The sequence below is a fragment of the Rattus norvegicus genome, chromosome 5, assembly GCF_021556685.1.
Source record: "Rattus norvegicus strain SHRSP/BbbUtx chromosome 5, alternate assembly SHRSP_T2T, whole genome shotgun sequence".
Lineage (NCBI taxonomy): Eukaryota > Metazoa > Chordata > Mammalia > Rodentia > Muridae > Rattus > Rattus norvegicus.
Genome location: NC_141538.1, coordinates 40353929 through 40375854, shown reverse-complemented (window position 1 = coordinate 40375854; position 21926 = coordinate 40353929). Strand labels below are relative to the sequence as shown.

General features: G+C 42.9%; 1 long non-coding RNA gene and 1 pseudogene across 1 annotated transcript in view; both read right to left on the bottom strand.

The window, feature by feature from the left end:
- Positions 1-21926, bottom strand: part of LOC148005700 (uncharacterized) — a 48822-nt gene that overhangs the window by 13914 nt on the left and 12982 nt on the right. The window contains exon 2 of the long non-coding RNA XR_015620709.1: positions 4985-5158. This is a non-coding gene — a long non-coding RNA (uncharacterized LOC148005700). The remainder of the gene's footprint in view (positions 1-4984; positions 5159-21926) is intronic.
- LOC120103292 (small nucleolar RNA SNORA48) lies at positions 1157-1292 on the bottom strand (annotated as a pseudogene).

The window sequence follows — 21926 nt, the reverse complement described above, 5'->3', positions numbered from 1 at the left end:
TGCCCAATCAAAGTGAGGCCCACTCTCACAAGTGCTTTATCCTGTGAGGGACTGGGCCAGTTCTTCTACTCTCACACCCTGGGGTTGGCTCACTCATGCTATCAGGGCCAGCTACACCGTGTTGCCCAGGTGTAGTATAGGGTCCGATCTTCCAAGTGCTGTAGCCAGTAAATGGGCAGGGCCAACTCACTCACCCTCATGATCCCCCGGGTTAGTTCTTCTGACTGCCTCCATTGGCATTGTGGGTGGAGGGCACCCTCCATCCCCAGGCCATTTCTTGGCAGAGGAGTAGCAGGGTCAGCTCTCTCTTGCTCGTATCATTGGGGCCAGCTCACCTACAACCCCTCCACAAGGGTCAGCTCTGCTAGGCTGTCCTGGTAAGGTGCTGCTTTTTTGAGACTCTGGGCAGCTTTTTGGACTGCTGGAGTCAGCTTTCCTACTCTCATGCCCTCAGGGCCAGCTCCCCCACACCATGCCACCAGGGCCAGCTCCACTGGGCTGCTTTTGTGAGGTGCAGGGACTCAGTACTACAGATGGTGAGAGGTGGTCAGCTCTCCAGAACACCACAGCTAGTGAAAGGCGGGTACAGTTCTGCAGAGCCTCTGGTAGTAAAGGGTGGCACAGACATCAACACTGACAACCACTGCTGTATAGCCACAATCCCAGACATGGCCCTCAGCAGCCGCTTGGACTGGAACCTCACAGTGGTCCCAGGTGGCAGGGCTGGTCACTCACAGCTGCTTACTCCTCTCTCCCCTTGAGTCTCCAGTTCCATCTCTCTTCATAATGCTCAAGCTGCTTCACTTCTCTTTCTCTCCCATTTGTCCACCACATTTTTGCACATCGGGCTTGCTTCTGCTGCAGGCTGGCCACGTGGCTGGCAGACCCCTGGGTGACATCATCCTCCATCTATACTGTGCCCACAGCCTGGCATGTTCTGTGAGGTGGAGGGCAGGTTTGTGGGTGCCTTTTCCCACCAGCACCAGGTCTCTGTTTATCTTCCTCCTCCTGTGCCTCGATTTGATTTGATTTTTATGAGTCCTAGGCATAAAAGAGCTTTGGCCACCAAGTCAGTCATCAAGCTAGGATGAAGAAAGGGGGGTTGGGGATTTAGCTCAGTGGTAGAGCACTTGCCTAGCAAGCGCAAGGCCCTGGGTTCGGTCCCCAGCTCCGAAAAAAAGAATTAAAAAAAAAAAAAAGAAGAAGAAGAAAGGACTGCCGTCTGCTCTGCCCCTGACTGATATAAGGACACCACCACCAACAAAGTGTTTCTTTGCCCATTGTCAGGGGGAGCGAGACAGCTGCTTTTTTTCTCACCTCCTTTCTGCCTCCTGTTTTTCACTTGAGTTATGGAATATGAGAACATAGCAATGTTTTTATAAGACCAGGTATTCCAGCAGGAGATAAGCGTCTTTCTATTATAACTTTTGTTTGTATAAAACTACATCTTCTTTCATTTGTATTCTTTTAATTTTAGAACAAAATAAAGCAAACAAGAACCCCATAATACAAAACACCCAACCCTGCTATTCTGCAGGAGGGGATTTTTCTGCCTTAAGGCACAAAGACAGGATAGACAAGATCCAGGGGTTCTTTAATCGACTTCTTCCATGCAAGAGGCATTGTCATCACTCTAAAGTTGGGGGATTCATCAGGAACAGTGCTCTGGGCTCCCCTGCTGTCACCTCATCCTCAACAATGCCTAGACCTACCTTGATCATGCAAGTTCCCGAGTGAGCAACCAGAGGAGAGCAGAGCAGTCTCAGGCAGCAGCAGCACCAGGTCAAACAACAGCTTTGCCATATTTATCTGCCTCAGCCTTCTGCTTCAGGGTCTCCACAATGGGGTGGTCAGGGTTGATCTCTAGGTGCTCTTTGACCATCATGTAGGCAATAGTGCCTCAGCCTTCAGATCTACTTAATGTTGGATGTCCAGCCTTGTTGGATGGTGCTTTTCACAATGTAGCAAGGTGAAGACATAAGCCTAGTGGAGATTGTCACTTTTTCTACCTTCCTATCCAAGATCTTCATAAGCCATGCAGAGATTCTCAAACTTTGCCTTGCTCTCCTCCATTTTCTTCTTTTCTTCCTCATCCCTTGGTAGCTCTCGGCCCTTCTTAGTCTCTGAGTCTAGGCTCTTTCCATCAAATTCCTTGATCTGCTGTATACAGTACTCATCAATAGACTCAGTCATATTCACCACCATGAGAACCTGCTTCCCCACATGCGCCGCAAAGGCAGGTTTGTCCACGATAGACTTCTGTGTCTCCTTCATGTGAGACACATACTCTGACAGGGAAGTCATCTCATCTCCAGACTGAGAACCGTGACAGTGGAGGAGCTCAGAGAGGCACTGATGGCTAGTGAAGTCTTCATGGATTCCAAGCTTTAAATTCTTGGAGAATGCCTCATAAAATTTCTTGTAGTTCTCTTCGGTTCAGCCAACTCTGAGAAGAACTGAAGGCACCTTTCCACAATGTTTTTGTGGATGACTTTCAGGATCTTGCTCTGTCGGGGCATATCTCGGGAGATGTTCAGGGGCAGGTCGTTGGAGTGAACCACAGCACATATAAAGTTGAGATATTCAACTATTAGCTCATCATAGCTGTCCATGACGAACACAAAATGGACATACAGTGTGATGTTCTTTTTCTTGTTCTAAAAAAGACCAGAGGGAGCTTGCTAAGGAAGGAAGAACCATTCCCTGAGTTCCAAGTGACCTTCCACAGAGACATGATTGACTGCTTATTGACCTTCCCTATCACTGATGATATTGTAGATGGGGATCTTATAGAATTCACCATATTTCTCTTGAATGATGTCATTGTTGCCTCTGTCATCCTCCTTGTCTGATCCCACACCTTCAATCTTCTTCAGGCTTCTTCTCATCATACTTATCTTCTTCTTCTTTCTCGGCTTTCTCTTCCTCTGCCTCATCATCACTGATTTCCTTTTTTTCATAGACCATGGGATGGTCTATGAACTCTGAGTGTTTCTTCACCACTTCCTTGGCCTTCCTCTCCTGTAGTCTGCCTGGTCTTCTTTGAGGTAAAGGATCACTTAGTACCTCAGCCCATGTGCTCACTGTGCTCTGCAGGAACCGTGAAGGATGCACCAGCAGAAGACTCCCAGGCATACTGCTCACCACTATTGTGCTTTGTGCTCACAACCACTCTCTCTCTGCCACTAGATAGACTGAATGGAATTCAACAACAGACTGCCAGTCATGGCGATGCCTGTCCCAGCCTGGAGAGCCTCCATGAATGCCTTCATGCCAGATTTAGCAATGGTTCCCAACTTATATATGAGGTCAGCCCTGCTCATGGCAATGATAGTGTTCACCAGTCAGCGTGTGCTCCTGATCTTATAACAAATCTTGTCCAAGGCATCAGAAGCATTAGAGATCAACTCCTGAAAGGAAAGCTTCCTTGTTTGAATAGAAAGTATTGATGATGAGGGACATGAGGGGAGAGATTTCTGCCTGAAAGGCAAAGGTCTCTACCGCTCCCTCTCCATGCTGTATTTCTTTAAGCATCTTGATAGGAAACCATCTAGTAGTATAGAACAGAGTATGTAGACCTGGACCACATCTGACTCACGTGCCAAGCCTACACTGCAAGGGGGTGATTCAAGAGATCTCTCTATTGCAATTTTTATGGTTTCCGTATTTACTTCTCAAAAAGAACTTTACTTTTTTGGAGCTAGTCATGATTAGATTATTTCATACTCAGTGTGTTTTGTAATGTCTTACCCATTTAATTATACTCTCATACATTTGTTTCATCTTTTTATATTACCCTTTACAATGTTAATGTTTTGATATTTGCCTCTATCGAGGAGGCAATAGGTGATTAATAAACAGAAGGATAGTGAATAGATGACCTGATCAGCACCACATGTCAGTGATTCCACAGAGTGGGGTTTTCTGCCAGGAAAATTGATATATTCCCTTGTATAAGTAATGTTGGTGTTTTACTTAGGGTCTTATTGCTGTGAACAGACCCCATGACCAATGCAAGTTTTATAAAGGACAACATTTAATTCGGGGCTGTCTTACAGGTTCAGAGGTTCAGTTAATTATCATCAAGGCAGGAACATGGTAGCATTGCAGCACCCAGCAGGCATGGTGCAGGAGGAGCTGAGTTCTACATCTTGACCCAAAGGAAGCCAGGAACAAACTGAACATCCCCAGGCCCACTCCCACAGTAACACACTTCCTTCCACAAGGCCACACCTTCTAATAGTGCCACACCCTGGACCAAGCATATGCAAAGCATCACAGTTGGGGAGTTTCACACTTCTTTTCTATTTTGCATTCTCTCTCTCTCTCTCTCTCTCTCTCTCTCTCTCTCTCTCTCTCCATCCTTCCCTCCATCTCTCTTTTTCTCTTTCCTTCCCTCTTCCTTTCCTTCCCTTTCCTTCTCTAAATCCCAAAATGTTAGTGATGTACATTTCTATGCATGTGTCTATGGGTGCCTGTGCACGGAAGCTAGAGGTAGATATTGGTCTCTTTCTTTATGGTATTTCACATTACTTATTTAGTAATGGTTTTGTGAGCATTTACTAACTGTATGTAATAACTTTCAGTATGCTATTTTGATACATGTACATACTGTGTTTTGGTCACATTCTCTTTACTCTCTCACTCTCCTTTTATTCCTGTTGTCTTCTTCCCCACTACCTCCATTTCTACCTTTAGGTTTTCTTTCTCTTCCTTCTGCAACTAAACGAGTTTCACTAGAGCTGTTTACTTGAGTGTGGGTGGGACTTTACCTACAGGAACGTGGGCTGTTACCCGTGTGGCACTGAAGAAAATATCTCTCCCCCCATTATTGATTGTTAATTGTACAAACCCCCAGAGAGAGGTGTTGTTGCAAGGGCCCCTGCCACTTCCTTGGCAAGGTCACCACAGGATTATAGGGTTATTGAACATGGAGTTCACTGATTTGGAAAGACTAGATGGTTAGTGAGCTCCAGAGATTTACCCTTTCCAGGGATCTTCCAGAGAACCCTTGGTCTCCTCAGGACGATTTACAGGAATGCGATCTACGCTTGGCTTTCTCCACGGTGCAGAAGATCTGAATTCCGTTCCTCATGCTTGAGCAGTAGGTACTTTACCTACTGAGCTCTTTCCACAGCCCTTCGTTGTCTTCCAAGAGCTGAATGGGACAGAATAGATAGAGTTAACAAGGCTTAGAAAGAAAGGAAGAACAGCTAGGAATCCTTTAAAAGAATTGCTGAGGCATAACAGCCCCTCCCCCATTTCTCTGTCAGAAATAGGTAGCAATTTCAAAATGTTAGTAGATATTCCGTTGTCTTTCTTCGTTTAATGTGGCCATGGATAGAGCCACTGACACCATTCAGTGCTATGCTGACTCTTTACCACCCGAGCCCACTCCTGCAGAGAGAAGGATGCTGTGCAAACTTGTGCACATTAGAACAATGCTAACTTTCCTAGATTCAGACACAGTAGCTAGTTTGCTGAACATTATTCTTAATTTTTTTCCATCTTTATTAAATTGGGTATTTCTTATTTACATTTCAAATGTTATTCCCTTTCCCGGTTTCCAGGCCAACATTCCCTAGCCCCTCCCCTTCTATGTGAGTGTTCCCTTCCCCATCCTCCCCCACCATTACTGCCCTCCCCCAAACAATCCCGTTCACTGGGGGCCCAGCCTTGACAGGACCAAGGGCTTCCCCTTCCACTGGTGCCCCTACTAGGCTATTCATTACTACATATGAATTTGGAGCCCAGGGTCAGTCCATGTATAGTCTTTGGGTAGTGGCTTAGTCCCTGGAAGCTCTGGTTGCTTGGCATTGTTGTTTATATGGGGTCTCAAACCCCTTCAGCTCTTTCAGTCCTTTCTCTGATTTCTTCAATGGGGGTCCTGTTCTCAGTTCAGTGACCAGCTGCTGGCATTCGCCTATGTATTTGCCATATTCTGGCTGTGTCTCTCAGGAGAGATCTACATCCGGTTCCTGTCAGCCTGCACTTCTTTGCTTCATCCATCTTATCTAGTTTGGTGGCTGTATATGGGCCACATGTGGGGCAGGCTTTGAATGAGCATTCCTTTAGTCTCTGTTGTAAACTTTGCCTTCCTATCCTCTCCTAAGGGTATTCTTGTTCCCCTTTTAAAGAAGGAGTGAAGCATCTGCATTTTGGTCATCCTTCTTGAGTTTCATGTGTTCTGTGCATCTTGGGTAATTTGAGCATTTGGGCTAATATCAATGAGTGCATATCATGTGTGTTTTTCTGTGATTGGGTTACCTCACTCAGGATGATATTTTCCAGTTCCATCCATTTGCCTTGAATTTCATAAAGTCATTGTTTTTGATAGCTGAGTAGTATTCCATTGTGTAGATGTACCGCATTTCTGTATCCATTCCTCTGTTGAAGGGCATCTGGGTTCTTTCCAGCTTCTGGCTATTATAAATAAGGCTGCTATGAACATAGTGGAACATGTATCTTTATTGTATGTTGGAGCATCTTTTGGGTATATGCCCAAGAGAGGTATAACTGGGTTCTCAGGTAGTGCAATGTCCAATTTTCTGAGGAACCTCCAGACTGATTTCCAGAATGGTTGTACCAGTCTGCAATCCCACCAACAATGGAGGAATGTTCCTCTTTTTCCACATCCTTGCCAGCATCTGCTGTCACTGGAGTTCTTGATCTTAGCCATTCTGACTGGTATGAGGTGGAATTTCAGGGTTGTTTTGATTTGCATTTCCTTATGAGTAAAGATGTTGAACATTTCTTTAGGTGTTTCTCAGCCATTCAGCATTCCTCAGCTGTGAATTCTTTGTTTAGCTCTGAACCCCATTTTTTAATAGGGTTATTTGTCCCCCTGCAGTCTAACTTTGTGAGTTCCTTGTATATTTTGGATATAAGCCCTCTATCAATTGTAGGATTGGTAAAGATCTTTTCCCAATCTGTTGGTTGCCATGTTGTCCTAACAACAGTGTCCTTTGCCTTACAGAAGCTTTACAGTTTTCTGAGATCCATTTGTCGATTCTTGATCTTAGAGCATAAGCCATTGCTGTTTTGTTCAGGAAATTTTCTCCAGTGCCCATGTGTTTGATATTCTTCCCACTTTTTCTTCTATTAGTTTGAGTGTATCTGGTTTGATGTGGAGGTCCTTGATCCACTTGGACTTAAGCTTTGTACAGGGTGATAAGAATGGATCGTTCTGCATTCTTCTACATACTGACTGAAGTTTCTTCTTAATAGAAGTTTTGTCATGTCTTCAGATATGTGGTATTTTTTTTTTTGTAGGTTTGCAATTCAGTCTGTAACTATAGCTTAGTACCAAGAACCTTATCCATTTCCATGTGCTCTAGAAATCACTGATCCTTTAAACTTGGGAGCTTCCCTTGAATAATTGGAGTCCTTTGAGAAAGAAGAGTCCATGGAGGTATCAGACATTTCCAGTTCGTTTGCACCACATTCTAGATCTTCTCTGCTTCTCAGACTTGGACATGGAATTGCCATTGCCCTGATCAGTAGCTAAGTTAATTTCTGTGAGTATCTAGGTCAAGCGCATAAGTTTTAAGGTAAACTCATGATATTTTTCTGGCTCAAAACATACAGTATCCCCTGTGAGAGAGAGACCCAACCGCCTGGTCAGGTGGGCAATGCAGAGCGGAAGAGACCACCAACACTGCTCACCCCTGCCCACATCCCTGGCCCAAGAGGAAACTCTATAAGGCCTCTGGGCTCCCGTGGGGGAGGGCCCAGGAGCGGCAGGACCCCTGCCTGAGACACCACCAGAATCTGAAGGAAACAGACCCGATAAACAGTTCTCTGCACCCAAATCTCGTGGGAGGAAGAGCTGAACCTTCAGAGAGGCAGACAAGCCTGGGAAACCAGAAGAGACTGCTCTCTGCACACACATCTCGGACGCCAGAGGAAAAAGCCAAAGACCATCTGGAACCCTGGTGCACTGAAGCTCCCGGAAGGGGCGGCACAGGTCTTCCTGGTTGCTGCCGCTGCAGAGAGCCCGTGGGCAGCACCCCACGAGCGAACTTGAGCCCCGGGACCACAGGTAAGACCAACTTTTCTGCTGCAAGAAAGCTGCCTGGTGAACTCAAGACACAGGCCCACAGGAACAGCTGAAGACCTGTAGAGAGGAAAAACTACACGCCGGAAAGCAGAACACTCTGTCCCCATAACTGACTGAAAGAGAGGAAAACAGGTCTACAGCACTCCTGACACACAGGCTTATAGGACAGTCTAGCCACTGTCAGAAATAGCAGAACAAAGTAACACTAGAGATAATCTGATGGCGAGAGGCAAGCGCAGGAACCCAAGCAACAGAAACCAAGACTACATGGCAACATCGGAGCCCAATTCTCCCATCAAAACAAACATGGAATATCCAAACACACCACAAAAGCAAGATCTAGTTTCAAAATCATATTTGATCATGATGCTGGAGGACTTCAAGAAAGACGTGAAGAACTCCCTTAGAGAACAAGTAGAAGCCTACAGAGAGGAATCGCAAAAATGCCTGAAAGAATCGCAAAAATCCCTGAAAGAATTCCAGGAAAACATAAATAAACAAGTAGAAGCCCATAGAGAGGAGACACAAAAATCCCTGAAAGAATTCCAGGAAAACACAATTAAACAGTTGAAGGAATTAAAAATGGAAATAGAAGCAATCAAGAAAGAACACATGGAAACAACCCTGGATATAGAAAACCAAAAGAAGAGACAAGGAGCTGTAGATACAAGCTTCACCAACAGAATACAAGAGATGGAAGAGAGAATCTCAGGAGCAGAAGATTCCATAGAAATCATTGACTCAACTGTCAAAGATAATGTAAAGCGGAAAAAGCTACTGGTCCAAAACATACAGGAAATCCAGGACTCAATGAGAAGATCAAACCTAAGGATAATAGGTATAGAAGAGAGTGAAGACTCCCAGCTCAAAGGACCAGTAAATATCTTCAACAAAATCATAGAAGAAAACTTCCCTAACCTAAAAAAAGAGATACCCATAGACATACAAGATGCCTACAGAACTCCAAATAGATTGGACCAGAAAAGAAACACCTCCCGTCACATAATTGTCAAAACACCAAACGCACAAAATAAAGAAAGAATATTAAAAGCAGTAAGGGAAAAAGGTCAAGTAACATATAAAGGGAGACCTATCAAAATCACACCAGACTTCTCGCCAGAAACTATGAAGGCCAGAAGATCCTGGACTGATGTCATACAGACCCTAAGAGAACACAAATGCCAGCCCAGGTTACTGTATCCAGCAAAACTCTCAATTAACATTGATGGAGAAACAAAGATATTCCATGACAAAACCAAATTTACACAATATCTTTCTACAAATCCAGCACTACAAAGGATAATAAATGGTAAAGCCCAACATAAGGAGGCAAGCTATACCCTAGAAGAAGCAAGAAACTAATCGTCTTGGCAACAAAACAAAGAGAATGAAAGCACACAAACATAACCTCACATCCAAATATGAATATAAAGGGAAGCAATAATCACTATTCCTTATATCTCTCAATATCAATGGCCTCAACTCCCCAATAAAAAGACATAGATTAACAAACTGGATATGCAACGAGGACCCTGCATTCTGCTGCCTACAGGAAACACACCTCAGAGACAAAGACAGACACTACCTCAGAGTGAAAGGCTGGAAAACAACTTTCCAAGCAAATGGTCAGAAGAAGCAAGCTGGAGAAGCCTTTCTAATATCAAATAAAATCAATTTCCAACTAAAAGTCATCAAAAAAGATAAGGAAGGACACTTCATATTCATCAAAGGAAAAATCCACCAAGATGAACTCTCAATCCTAAATATCTATGCCCCAAATGCAAGGGCACCTACATACGTAAAAGAAACCTTACTAAAGCTCAAAACACACATTGCACCTCACACAATAATAGTGGGAGATTTCTTTTTCTTTCTTTTTTTTTTTTGTTCTTTTTTTCGGAGCTGGGGACCGAACCCAAATAGTGGGAGATTTCAACACCCCACTCTCATCAATGGACAGATCATGGAAACAGAAATTAAACAGTGATGTCGACAGACTAAGAGAAGTCATGAGCCAAATGGACTTAACGGATATTTATAGAACATTCTATCCTAAAGCAAAAGGATATACCTTCTTCTCAGCTCCTCATGGTACTTTCTCCAAAATTGACCATATAATTGGTCAAAAAACGGGCCTCAACAGGTACAGAAAGATAGAAATAATCCCATGAGTGCTATCAGACCACCACGGCCTAAAACTGGTCTTCAATAACAATAAGGGAAGAATGCCCACATATACGTGGAAATTGAACAATGCTCTACTCAATGATAACCTGGTCAAGGAAGAAATAAAGAAATTAAAAACTTTTTAGAATTTAATGAAAATGAAGGTACAACATACCCAAACTTATGGGACACAATGAAAGCTGTGCTAAGAGGAAAACTCATAGCGCTGAGTGCCTGCAGAAAGAAACAGGAAAGAGCATATGTCAGCAGCTTGACAGCACACCTAAAAGCTCTAGAACAAAAAGAAGCAAATACACCCAGGAGGAGTAGAAGGCAGGAAATAATCAAACTCAGAGCTGAAATCAACCAAGTAGAAACAAAAAGGACCATAGAAAGAATCAACAGAACCAAAAGTTGGTTCTTTGAGAAAATCAACAAGATAGATAAACCCTTAGCCAGACTAACGAGAGGACACAGAGAGTGCATCCAAATTAACAAAATCAGAAATGAAAAGGGAGACATAACTACAGATTCAGAGGAAATTAAAAAAATCATCAGATCTTACTATAAAAACCTATATTCAACAAAACTTGAAAATCTTCAGGAAATGGACAATTTCCTAGACAGATACCAGGTATCGAAGTTAAATCAGGAACAGATAAACCAGTTAAACAACCCCATAACTCCTAAGGAAATAGAAGCAGTCATTAAAGGTCTCCCAACCAAAAAGAGCCCAGGTCCAGACGGGTTTAGTGCAGAATTCTATCAAACCTTCATAGAAGACCTCATACCAATATTATCCAAACTATTCCACAAAATTGAAACAGATGGAGCCCTACCGAATTCCTTCTACGAAGCCACAATTACTCTTATACCTAAACCACACAAAGACACAACAAAGAAAGAGAACTTCAGACCAATTTCCCTTATGAATATCGATGCAAAAGTACTCAATAAAATTCTGGCAAACCGAATTCAAGAGAACATCAAAACAATCATCCACCATGATCAAGTAGGCTTCATCCCAGGCATGCAGGGATGGTTTAATATACGGAAAACCATCAACGTGATCCATTATATAAACAAACTGAAAGAACAGAACCATATGATCATTTCATTAGATGCTGAGAAAGCATTTGACAAAATTCAACACCCCTTCATGATAAAAGTCCTGGAAAGAATAGGAATTCAAGGCCCATACCTAAACATAGTAAAAGCCATATACAGCAAACCAGTTGCTAACATTAAACTAAATGGAGAGAAACTTGAAGCAATCCCACTAAAATCAGGGACTAGACAAGGCTGCCCACTCTCTCCCTACTTATTCAATATAGTTCTTGAAGTTCTAGCCAGAGCAATCAGACAACAAAAGGAGATCAAGGGGATACAGATCGGAAAAGAAGAAGTCAAAATATCACTATTTGCAGATGATATGATAGTATATTTAAGTGATCCCAAAAGTTCCACCAGAGAACTACTAAAGCTGATAAACAACTTCAGCAAAGTGGCTGGGTATAAAATTAACTCAAATAAATCAGTTGCCTTCCTCTATACAAAAGAGAAACAAGCCGAGAAAGAAATTAGGGAAACGACACCCTTCATAATAGACCCAAATAATATAAAGTACCTCGGAGTGACTTTAACAAAGCAAGTAAAAGATCTGTACAATAAGAACTTCAAGACACTGAGGAAAGAAATTGAAGAAGACCTCAGAAGATGGAAAGATCTCCCATGCTCATGGATTGGCAGGATTAATATAGTAAAAATGGCCATTTTACCAAAAGCAATCTACAGATTCAATGCAATCCCCATCAAAATACCAATCCAATTCTTCAAAGAGTTAGACAGAACAATTTGCAAATTCATCTGGAATAACAAAAAACCCAGGATAGCTAAAGCTATCCTCAACAATAAAAGGACTTCAGGGGGAATCACTATCCCTGAACTCAAGCAGTATTACAGAGCAATAGTGATAAAAACTGCATGGTTTGGTACAGAGACAGACAGACCAATGGAATAGAATTGAAGACCCAGAAATGAACCCACACACCTATGGTCACTTGATTTTTGACAAAGGAGCCAAAACCATCCAATGGAAAAAAGATAGCATTTTCGGCAAATGGTGCTGGTTCAACTGGAGGTCAACATGTAGAAGAATGCAGATCGATCCATGCTTATCACCCTGTACAAAGCTTAAGTCCAAGTGGATCAAGGACCTCCACATCAAACCAGACACACTCAAACTAATAGAAGAAAAACTAGGGAAGCATCTGGAACACATGGGCACTGGAAAAAATTTCCTGAACAAAACACCAATGGCTTACGCTCTAAGATCAAGAATCGACAAATGGGATCTCATAAAACTGCAAAGCTTCTGTAAGGCAAAGGACACTGTGGTTAGGACAAAACGGCAACCAACAGATTGGGAAAAGATCTTTACCAATCCTACAACAGATAGAGGCCTTATATCCAAAATATACAAAGAACTCAAGAAGTTAGACCACAGGGAAACAAATAACCCTATTAAAAAATGGGGTTCAGAGCTAAACAAAGAATTCACAGCTGAGGAATGCCGAATGGCTGAGAAACACCTAAAGAAATGTTCAACATCTTTAGTCATAAGGGAAATGCAAATCAAAACAACCCTGAGATTTCACCTCACACCAGTGAGAATGGCTAAGATTAAAGACTCAGGTGACAGCAGATGCTGGCGAGGATGTGGAGAAAGAGGAACACTCCTCCATTGTTGGTGGGATTGCAGAATGGGTAAAACCATTCTGGAAATCAGTCTGGAGGTTCCTCAGAAAATTGGACATTGAACTGCCTGAGGATCCAGCTATACCTCTCTTGGGCATATACCCAAAAGATGCCTCAACATATAAAAGAGACACGTGGTCCACTATGTTCATCGCAGCCTTATTTATAATAGCCAGAAAATGGAAAGAACCCAGATGCCCTTCAACAGAGGAATAGATACAGAAAATGTGGTACATCTACACAATGGAATATTACTCAGCTATCAAAAACAACGAGTTTATGAAATTCGTAGGCAAATGGTTGGAACTGGAAAATATCATCCTGAGTGAGCTAACCCAATCACAGAAAGACATACATGGTATGCACTCATTGATAAGTGGCTTTTAGCCCAAATGCTTGAATTACCCTAGATCCCTAGATCAAACGAATCTCAAGACGGATGATCAAAATGTGAATGCTTCACTCCTTCTTTAAATGAGGAAAAAGAATACCCTTGGCAGTGAAGGGAGAGGCAAAGATTAAAACAGAGACTGAAGGAACACCCATTCAGAGCCTGCCCCACATGTGGCCCATACATATACAGCCACCCAATTAGACAAGATGGATGAAGCAAAGAAGTGCAGACTGACAGGAGCCGGATGTAGATCGCTCCTGAGAGACACAGCCAGAATACAGCAAATACAGAGGCGAATGCCAGCAGCAAACCACTGAACTGAGAATAAGTCCCCCGTTGAAGGAATCAGAGAAAGAACTGGAAGAGCTTGAAGGGGCTCGAGACCCCAAAAGTACAACAATGTCAAGCAACCAGAGCTTCCAGGGACTAAGCCACTACCTAAATACTATACATGGACTGACCCTGGACTCTGACCCCATAGGTAGCAATGAATATCCTAGTAAGAGCACCAGTGGAAGGGGAAGCCCTGGGTCCTGCTAAGACTGAACCACCAGTGAACTAGACTATGGAGGGAGGGCGGCAATGGGGGGAGGGTTAGGAGGGGAACACCCATAAGGAAGGCGAGGGGGGAGGGGGATGTTTGCCCGGAAACCGGGAAAGGGAATAACACTTGAAATGTATATAAGAAATACTCAAGTTAATAAAAAAAAAACATACAGTATATAGTGCCTTGTTTGAATTGTGCTTTACACACGTAATTTGGGTTACATAACAAGCGTATGCAATTTTCTAGAGGAAGAGAAATTGAATTAGTTCAAATTGTTCATGGTTTCATGAGATATTTAAAAGATGTTGGAGTACACTTTCTGTTTGTGTTTCTTCCAAATCCATATGCTGAAATCCTGACTTTCAACGTATTAGAAAGGAGTTTGGGGAACTAATTTAGGTAAAAGAGGGGTAAGGTTTTTTCTTTTTCTTTTTTAAGACAGGGTTTCACTATGTAGTCCTCAGGTACACACTGTGTAGACTGGCCTTAGACTCACAGAAATTCATCTGTTTTTGTTTTCCAAGTGCTGAGATTACAGGTGGGATCCACCATGTATGGCCTGGGAAGCTGTAATTTTACAAGGGATCTTTGAGGACTTCTTCATTCTCTTCCCAACAACATGAGATGCAATGAGAAGTCTGAAGTCTGCAGGATGGAAAGAGTCTTCAGAACTGGCTGACTGGAAACTTTCAACCTTTCACCTTTCAGACCTGGGAGGAGCATCCCTGTTGATCATAAGCCAAATAGTCTATGCACTTTTTTAGAGATGTCCAAATTGACCAGGATCATGAAAAAAAAAGTTTCTGTGGCTGAGTACTTTTGTGAACAAGGAATTAAACATAGTTAATCACTGTTCTTAACTCAAAAGTAATTACCAAGAGGAAGGGTAGAGTAACAGTGTTTTTTTTTTAATATTTATTTTTTCTTGATCTAGAGGTCATTTGTTTCAGAGACATCTCCAACTGGTTAACAAAGACTAGTGACCTTAACCACACCCACTTCAGTTTGCTCTCTCTCTCTCTCTCTCTCTCTCTCTCTCTCTCTCTCACACACACACACACACACACACACACACACACACACACACACACAGGTTTCTCTGTGTAGCCCTGGCTGTCTTGGAACTCTCTCTGCACCCCAGGCTGGCCTCAAACTTAGAGATTCACTCGACTCTGCCTCCAGAGTGCTGGAATTAGAGGCACGTTCTACTTGGCTAGCCTACTGTTTGTTTTTTATTTAAAGGTTTATTTATTTTATTTATATGAGTACATTCTAGCTGTCTTCAGACACTAGAAGAGGGCATCAGACCCCATTATAGATGGTTGTGAGCCACTATGTGGTTGTTAGGAATTGAACTCAGGGTCTCTGGAAGAGCAGGCAGCACTTTTAACTGCTGAGCTATCTCTCCAGCCCGACTATTTCTTGAAGAACAGTGAAGTTGGGCTTTAATGATTAATGTTTAAGAATCTGCTGTGTTAAAGGCAGTAGGCCAGCACTTCGATTTCCTTGTTTGCTTTGGCCTTAGTTTCATTTCTCCATACTCACCTATCAATTACACCAGATCTATCCACTCCAGAAAACAGAGAACTTTGATTTTCCCTCTCCCATCTTTTGGTCTCATTTTGTGACTCCAAATAACTTTAGCTGGAAGACTGAGCCAGACCATTTCTAGCACATGGACTAGTACCCTGGGGTGAGCTTCCTATCATGCATCCTGCTCACCGTCAATGGTGGTGAGAGAGGACAACACTCACAGGGTGCAGTTAGTTGTGTTTGAATAACTGCTTGCCAAGACCAGGTACCCAGTTGCCTTCATGGGGGAGTGGCATGGAAAAGCATCATATTCTGAAGTTCAGGTTTAAAAATAAAAAAGCTGATTATGGCAAACAGTAACAATGTCATAACAGAGATTCAAACAAGGGGATACCTGTCAAAAAGAAGACATGTGCAGCTGAAAAACGAGTTTAAAACATGGAAAAGGTGCCAGGTTCACTCTCTGCTCCAAAATCTTAGTCCTGGTGGTTACTATTAGGATATCCTCCTGTTTTTCTGGAACCCAGCTTCTATTTTAGCAATGCCAGAACCCTTCCCACCTTCACCCTCTTGCATGCAGATGGCCTGACCCATGACCTATACTGTGGCTTAAGATTAAATCCTTAAAATGGCTAAAATTCCTACCTCAGGGGCATCTTTAACATCCATGTACCACCAACTTCCTGGATTTAGGGGTCACATCAGTTCTGTGAGTACCAGCACATTGGACACATTAACTGTCTGCAGCTTCTCTTTGCACTCAGGAATATGGAGCCTCAGTCTTGAGTTTAAGTTCAATTTAGCCATACTTAGATCCTGACAGAATTTCAGGCTCTGTGATGACCTTTAAAGCCAATTTATTCATTTGTTATTGTGTTGTGCCTGAGTGTGGGTATGTGTGTGTCACGGTACACTTGTGGAAGTCTGAGGACAACTGTTAGGAGTCCATTCTCTCTTTCCACTGGGCATACTGACCATTGAACTCAGGTCATTATCAGGTTTGTGTGGAAAGCACTTTTGCTCATTGAGTCATCTTGACAATTTAAGAACTTTTAAAATAAAAAGGCAACACTCTTGTAAGTTTTTGTATGTGTATATGTTTTCTGTGGATAATATTCCTCTTCATGCTCTTGTGTTCTCCTTCTTCACTCCCCACTTCCGTTAGCCTTGCTTGTTCCTCAAGACAGTTGTTTATTTATACTTTCATGACACTTATAAGTACACGATTTTGTGTGACTATATAAAGCCTAATAACCATAAATTATAGAAAAACACATTCATCTTTCTGAGATAGGCTTACTTCATTTAATATAATTACCCCCAGTTGCATTAGTTTTCATTAAGCAACATGACTTTGATGACTTTTACAGCTGAAGAGATTTCCATTGTGCATATATGCCACATTTTCCTAACCAATTTTTGTTTCATTGGACATCAAGGTTGATTGCTATTATAAATAGTGCTGCAGTAGATACTGAAGTGTAAGTTTCTTTGCGATGTGTTGTCCCATATGGTCCAGAGAATGATCTCTGGGAGCTCTTCTTTTAGTCTAGAATGAGTGAACCTAGTAAAGTACAGCAAACAGAAGAATACATAGTGAATAGTAGATGGAGATGGAGATGGTATCAGATAGCTCCTTCAAGAGCCAGCTTCTCAATGAATTCAAAGAGTTCTTGAGAATTTATCGCCCTGTTGTACTTTACATAGGTGCGCATGGTCGATCCACTTTTAGCCTTTTGCGAAACCTCCACACTAGCTTCCATAGTGGCTGGACTAGTTTACATTTTTTCAGCACTCATTAAGATTTATATACATGATCTCCAGAATCTCCAGCCATTAGATAAACAAATAGAGATGCTAGGGGAGGAAAGGAAAGGGGGAAATTGTATAATCATAATCTCAAAAATAAAGACGCATCATTCAAAAATGAAAAACTTCATATTTTGAGAACCGTTCATTTTATTAGCTCGCTTATTGATTGAGTTTTGTTTTCTTGTTTAGGTTTAGGGGAGTGAGCGATGGAATTGGTAAGAGTAGGAAGGTTCCAAAGGCAGGCTTGTGGCTTCCCTGTTCTGATGAGCAGCATATATCCAATATTTTAATCTTTCATTTTACTGTCATATATCACTTGTTTTAGCTCTTCTGATTCTTTTATTTTTTTATTTTTTTTTGGTTCTTTTTTTCGGAGCTGGGGACCGAACCCAGGGCCTTGCGCTTCCTAGGTAAGCGCTCTACCACTGAGCTAAATCCCCAGCCCCTTCTGATTCTTTTAGAACTCTATTAGTTTGCTATTTTTTCCCTCATTTCTTTAGAACACAGCTTCTTAAACATTTTCTCTTATAATCCATTTTTGACCAAGAAATATTTTTTTAAAGATGTTACAATTGAAATAGCAGCTCTTTTTTGTTTGTTTTCTGAGACAGATTGTTTTCTTTGTGTAGCCCTGGCTGTCCTGGAACTAACTCTTGTAGACCAGACTGGTCTCAAACTCAAATCCACCTGCCTCTGCCTCCAGAGTGCTGGGATTAAAGGTGTGCACCACCACCACCCAGCTGGCAATAATATCTTTAGTTAATATAATTACATCATTTCCCTTCTCCTTTGCTGCTTTCTACTTGCCCATGTATACATAACCCTCTCTAAAGTTGTTCCTTTTGGAATGCACACCTTCTTCTTCTTTAATATGGAATCTGTTGGCTGCAAGTAGCTTCTTTGATGATGGATGAAGGATGCCCTCCTCTGTGGTATAAGGATAAATATTTAGAATGCAGATACAGCTTACACTGGTTTAGGAAAGAGGCAGGGGTAGGTTCTTTTCTAAAGTCCTTGAGCTCACTTATCCTGAGTAGTTGCCTGTGTTTCCAGTAGTATGATTTCCCCCCTGTTAAGACTATTTATCCAATTAGGCAATCACTGATGGCTGCCAAAATAAGAGTGCCACTACTATACCTTTAGGGCTATCTTGCTACCTTGGCAATTGCTGTGGTTCATTGGTATCACAGCTGGGTGGAGCTATTGGTTACTTTCTTCCCTTAGCAACTTGTATGCTGTCTTCTGGTACCACGAAAGCTGGTTCTCAGGGGAAAAGCTTTAAGGTACATTCTAGCTCAAATCTTTTAAGTCCTGTTTCAGATGTTTGTGGTGTTTTAATCAACAGTTATTTACCTTCACCTTCTGGGAGGCAAACAAATGTAGCAGCAGTAGCCTATATGATTTGGGAGTCTTCTGGACTTCCTTATCCAACAACTCAGAAGGAGCTACCTTCTAATTGAACTGAGGTTTCTGTTCGATAGTCTCTGACTCTTAAGGGGGAGAATTATTAACCCACACAGGTTCAGTTAAACTGTATGTGTATTATATGCCATTTTAGGTAAATACAAAAAATGTGATTTCCTACTGCTTTTTCAACCATTTTTAGTGTTATTTATCCCCTCCTCTCCTGTGTTAACCTTCTTTCCCTCCCCAACAAAAGCTCCCCCCACTTTCTATTTTTTTCCCTTTCATACCACCCATATCTTGCTATTCCTCTCTAGAGCTCTCTTCTGCTCATGGTTCCTTTTTTACTTTCCTTCTTCCTGTCTTTATGTTATACATTCCCATCCGAAGATGTGGATCTAGGAATAATAGATGAGGAAACATTTGGTGATCGTCTTCCTGGGTCTGGGTTACCTCACTAAATATCATACTTTCTAGTTCCATTTTTTACTGCAAATTTTATGATTTTTTTAACAGCTGAATAGTATTTCATACTGTATATGTACCACATTTTCATTATCTATTCATCAGTTGAGAGACACTTAGGTTGTTCCCATTTTCAAGCTGTTGTGGACAGAGCATCAATGGCCATGGCTGAGTAAGTGTCTGTAGAGTAAGGCCTTGTGTCCTTTGGGCCAAGGACTGCGATAGCTGAGTCATGTGGTAAATGCCCCCCCTCCTTCTTTTTGCTTTTGTTAGTTTTACCACAGTGACTTCCAGAGGCACTGCCCCATTTCAGAGTCCCACTGCCAATTCCATGGGGAAAGTGGGTTCCCTTCCCCCATGTCCTTGCTAATATTTGTTGTAGGTTATTGTGTTAATTGTTCCCATTCTGACTGAGGTAAGATGAGGTTTCAAAGTAGCTTTAATTTTCATTCCTTTAAGTGCTAAGAATGGTGAACAATTTTTGAGATATTTCTAAGCCATTTTTATTTTTTCTTTTTAGAACCCCCTTAGATTCATAGCCCATGTTTTATTGGGTCATTTTGGACCATTTTTTGAGTTCTGCATTTTAATCCTCTGTCAGGATTGCATAGCTGGCAAAGATTGTTTTCCTTTCTGTGGACTACCTCCTTACTCAATGGAATATTTCTTTAGATATACAGAAGTTTTATTTTTTTAATTGAATTCGCACTCATCAATTGTTGGCCTTAATGCTAGGGCAAATGAAGCCCTGTTCAAGAAGTCTTCTGAAACCTACATTTTGTTAGGCACTGCCTATGTTTTCTTCTGCAGTTTCTGCATTTCAGGTTTCACCTTGATATCTTTGATCCATGTGGAGTTAACTTTTGTGTAGGTTAATAGATATGGGTCTAATTTAATTCTTACATGTAGACATCTGGCTTTCCCAGCACGGACATGCTTTTCTGAATAATTTAAGAACTATTGGTTGGGCAGCAGCTCTCTGCTCCCAGACCCGGTGAGAGAGAGACCCAACCGCCTGGTCAGGTGGGCACTCCTGAGGCTGCAGAGCGGAAGAGACCACCAACACTGCTCGCCCCTGCCCACATCCCTGGCCCAAGAGGAAACTGTATAAGGCCTCTGGGCTCCCGTGGGGGAGGGCCCAGGAGCGGCAGGACCCCTGCCACAGACACCGCCGGACCCTGAAGGAAACAGACCGGATAAACAGTTCTCTGCACCCAAATCCCGTGGGAGGGAGAGCTAAACCTTCAGAGAGGCAGACAGGCCTGGGAAACCAGAAGAGACTGCTCCCTGCACACACATCTCGGACGCCAGAGGAAAAAGCCAAAGACCATCTGGAACCCTGGTGCACTGAAGCTCCCGGAAGGGGCGGCACAGGTCTTCCTGGTTGCTGCTGCTGCAGAGAGCCCCTGGGCAGCACCCCACGAGCGAACTTGAGCCTCGGGATCACAGGTAAGACCAAATTTTCTGCTGCAAGAAAGCTGCCTGGTGAGCTTGGGACACACGGAAACAGAATTTCTCTAGAACCGGGCACGTTCTGTGTTTACCGGAAGTCCCACACCCGCGGATCCCGGCCCGCAGCAGCTCTCTGCTCCCAGACCCGGTGAGAGAGAGACCCAACCGCCTGGTCAGGTGGGCACTCCTGAGGCTGCAGAGCGGAAGAGACCACCAACACTGCTCACCCCTGCCCACATCCCTGGCCCAAGAGGAAACTGTATAAGGCCTCTGGGCTCCCGTGGGGGAGGGCCCAGGAGCGGCAGGACCCCAGCCAGAGACACCGCCGGACCCTGAAGGAAACAGACCGGATAAACAGTTCTCTGCACCCAAATCCCGTGGGAGGGAGAGCTAAACCTTCAGAGAGGCAGACAGGCCTGGGAAACCAGAAGAGACTGCTCCCTGCACACACATCTCGGACGCCAGAGGAAAAAGCCAAAGACCATCTGGAACCCTGGTGCACTGAAGCTCCCGGAAGGGGCGGCACAGGTCTTCCTGGTTGCTGCCGCTGCAGAGAGCCCCTGGGCAGCACCCCACGAGCGAACTTGAGCCTCGGGATCACAGGTAAGACCAAATTTTCTGCTGCAAGAAAGCTGCCTGGTGAACTCAAGACACAGGCCCACAGGAACAGCTGAAGACCTGTAGAGAGGAAAAACTACACGCCCGAAAGCAGAACACTCTGTCCCCATAACTGACTGAAAGAGAGGAAAACAGGTCTACAGCACTCCTGACACACAGGCTTATAGGACAGTCTAGCCACTATCAGAAATAGCAGAACAAAGTAACACTAGAGATAATCTGATGGCGAGAGGCAAGCGCAGGAACCCAAGCAACAGAAACCAAGACTACATGCCATCATCGGAGCCCAATTCTCCCACCAAAACAAACATGGAATATCCAAACACACCAGAAAAGCAAGATCTAGTTTCAAAATCATATTTGATCATGATGCTGGAGGACTTCAGGAAAGACCTGAACACACTTAGGGAAGCACAGGAAAACATTAATAAACAAGTAAAAGCCTACAGAGAGGAATCGCAAAAATCCCTGAAAGAATTCCAGGAAAACACAATCAAACAGTTGAAGGAATTAAAAATGGAAATAGAAGCAATCAAGAAAGAACACATGGAAACAACCCTGGATATAGAAAACCAAAAGAAGAGACAAGGAGCTGTAGATACAAGCTTCACCAACAGAATACAAGAGATGGAAGAGAGAATCTCAGGAGCAGAAGATTCCATAGAAATCATTGACTCAACTGTCAAAGATAATGTAAAGCGGAAAAAGCTACTGGTCCA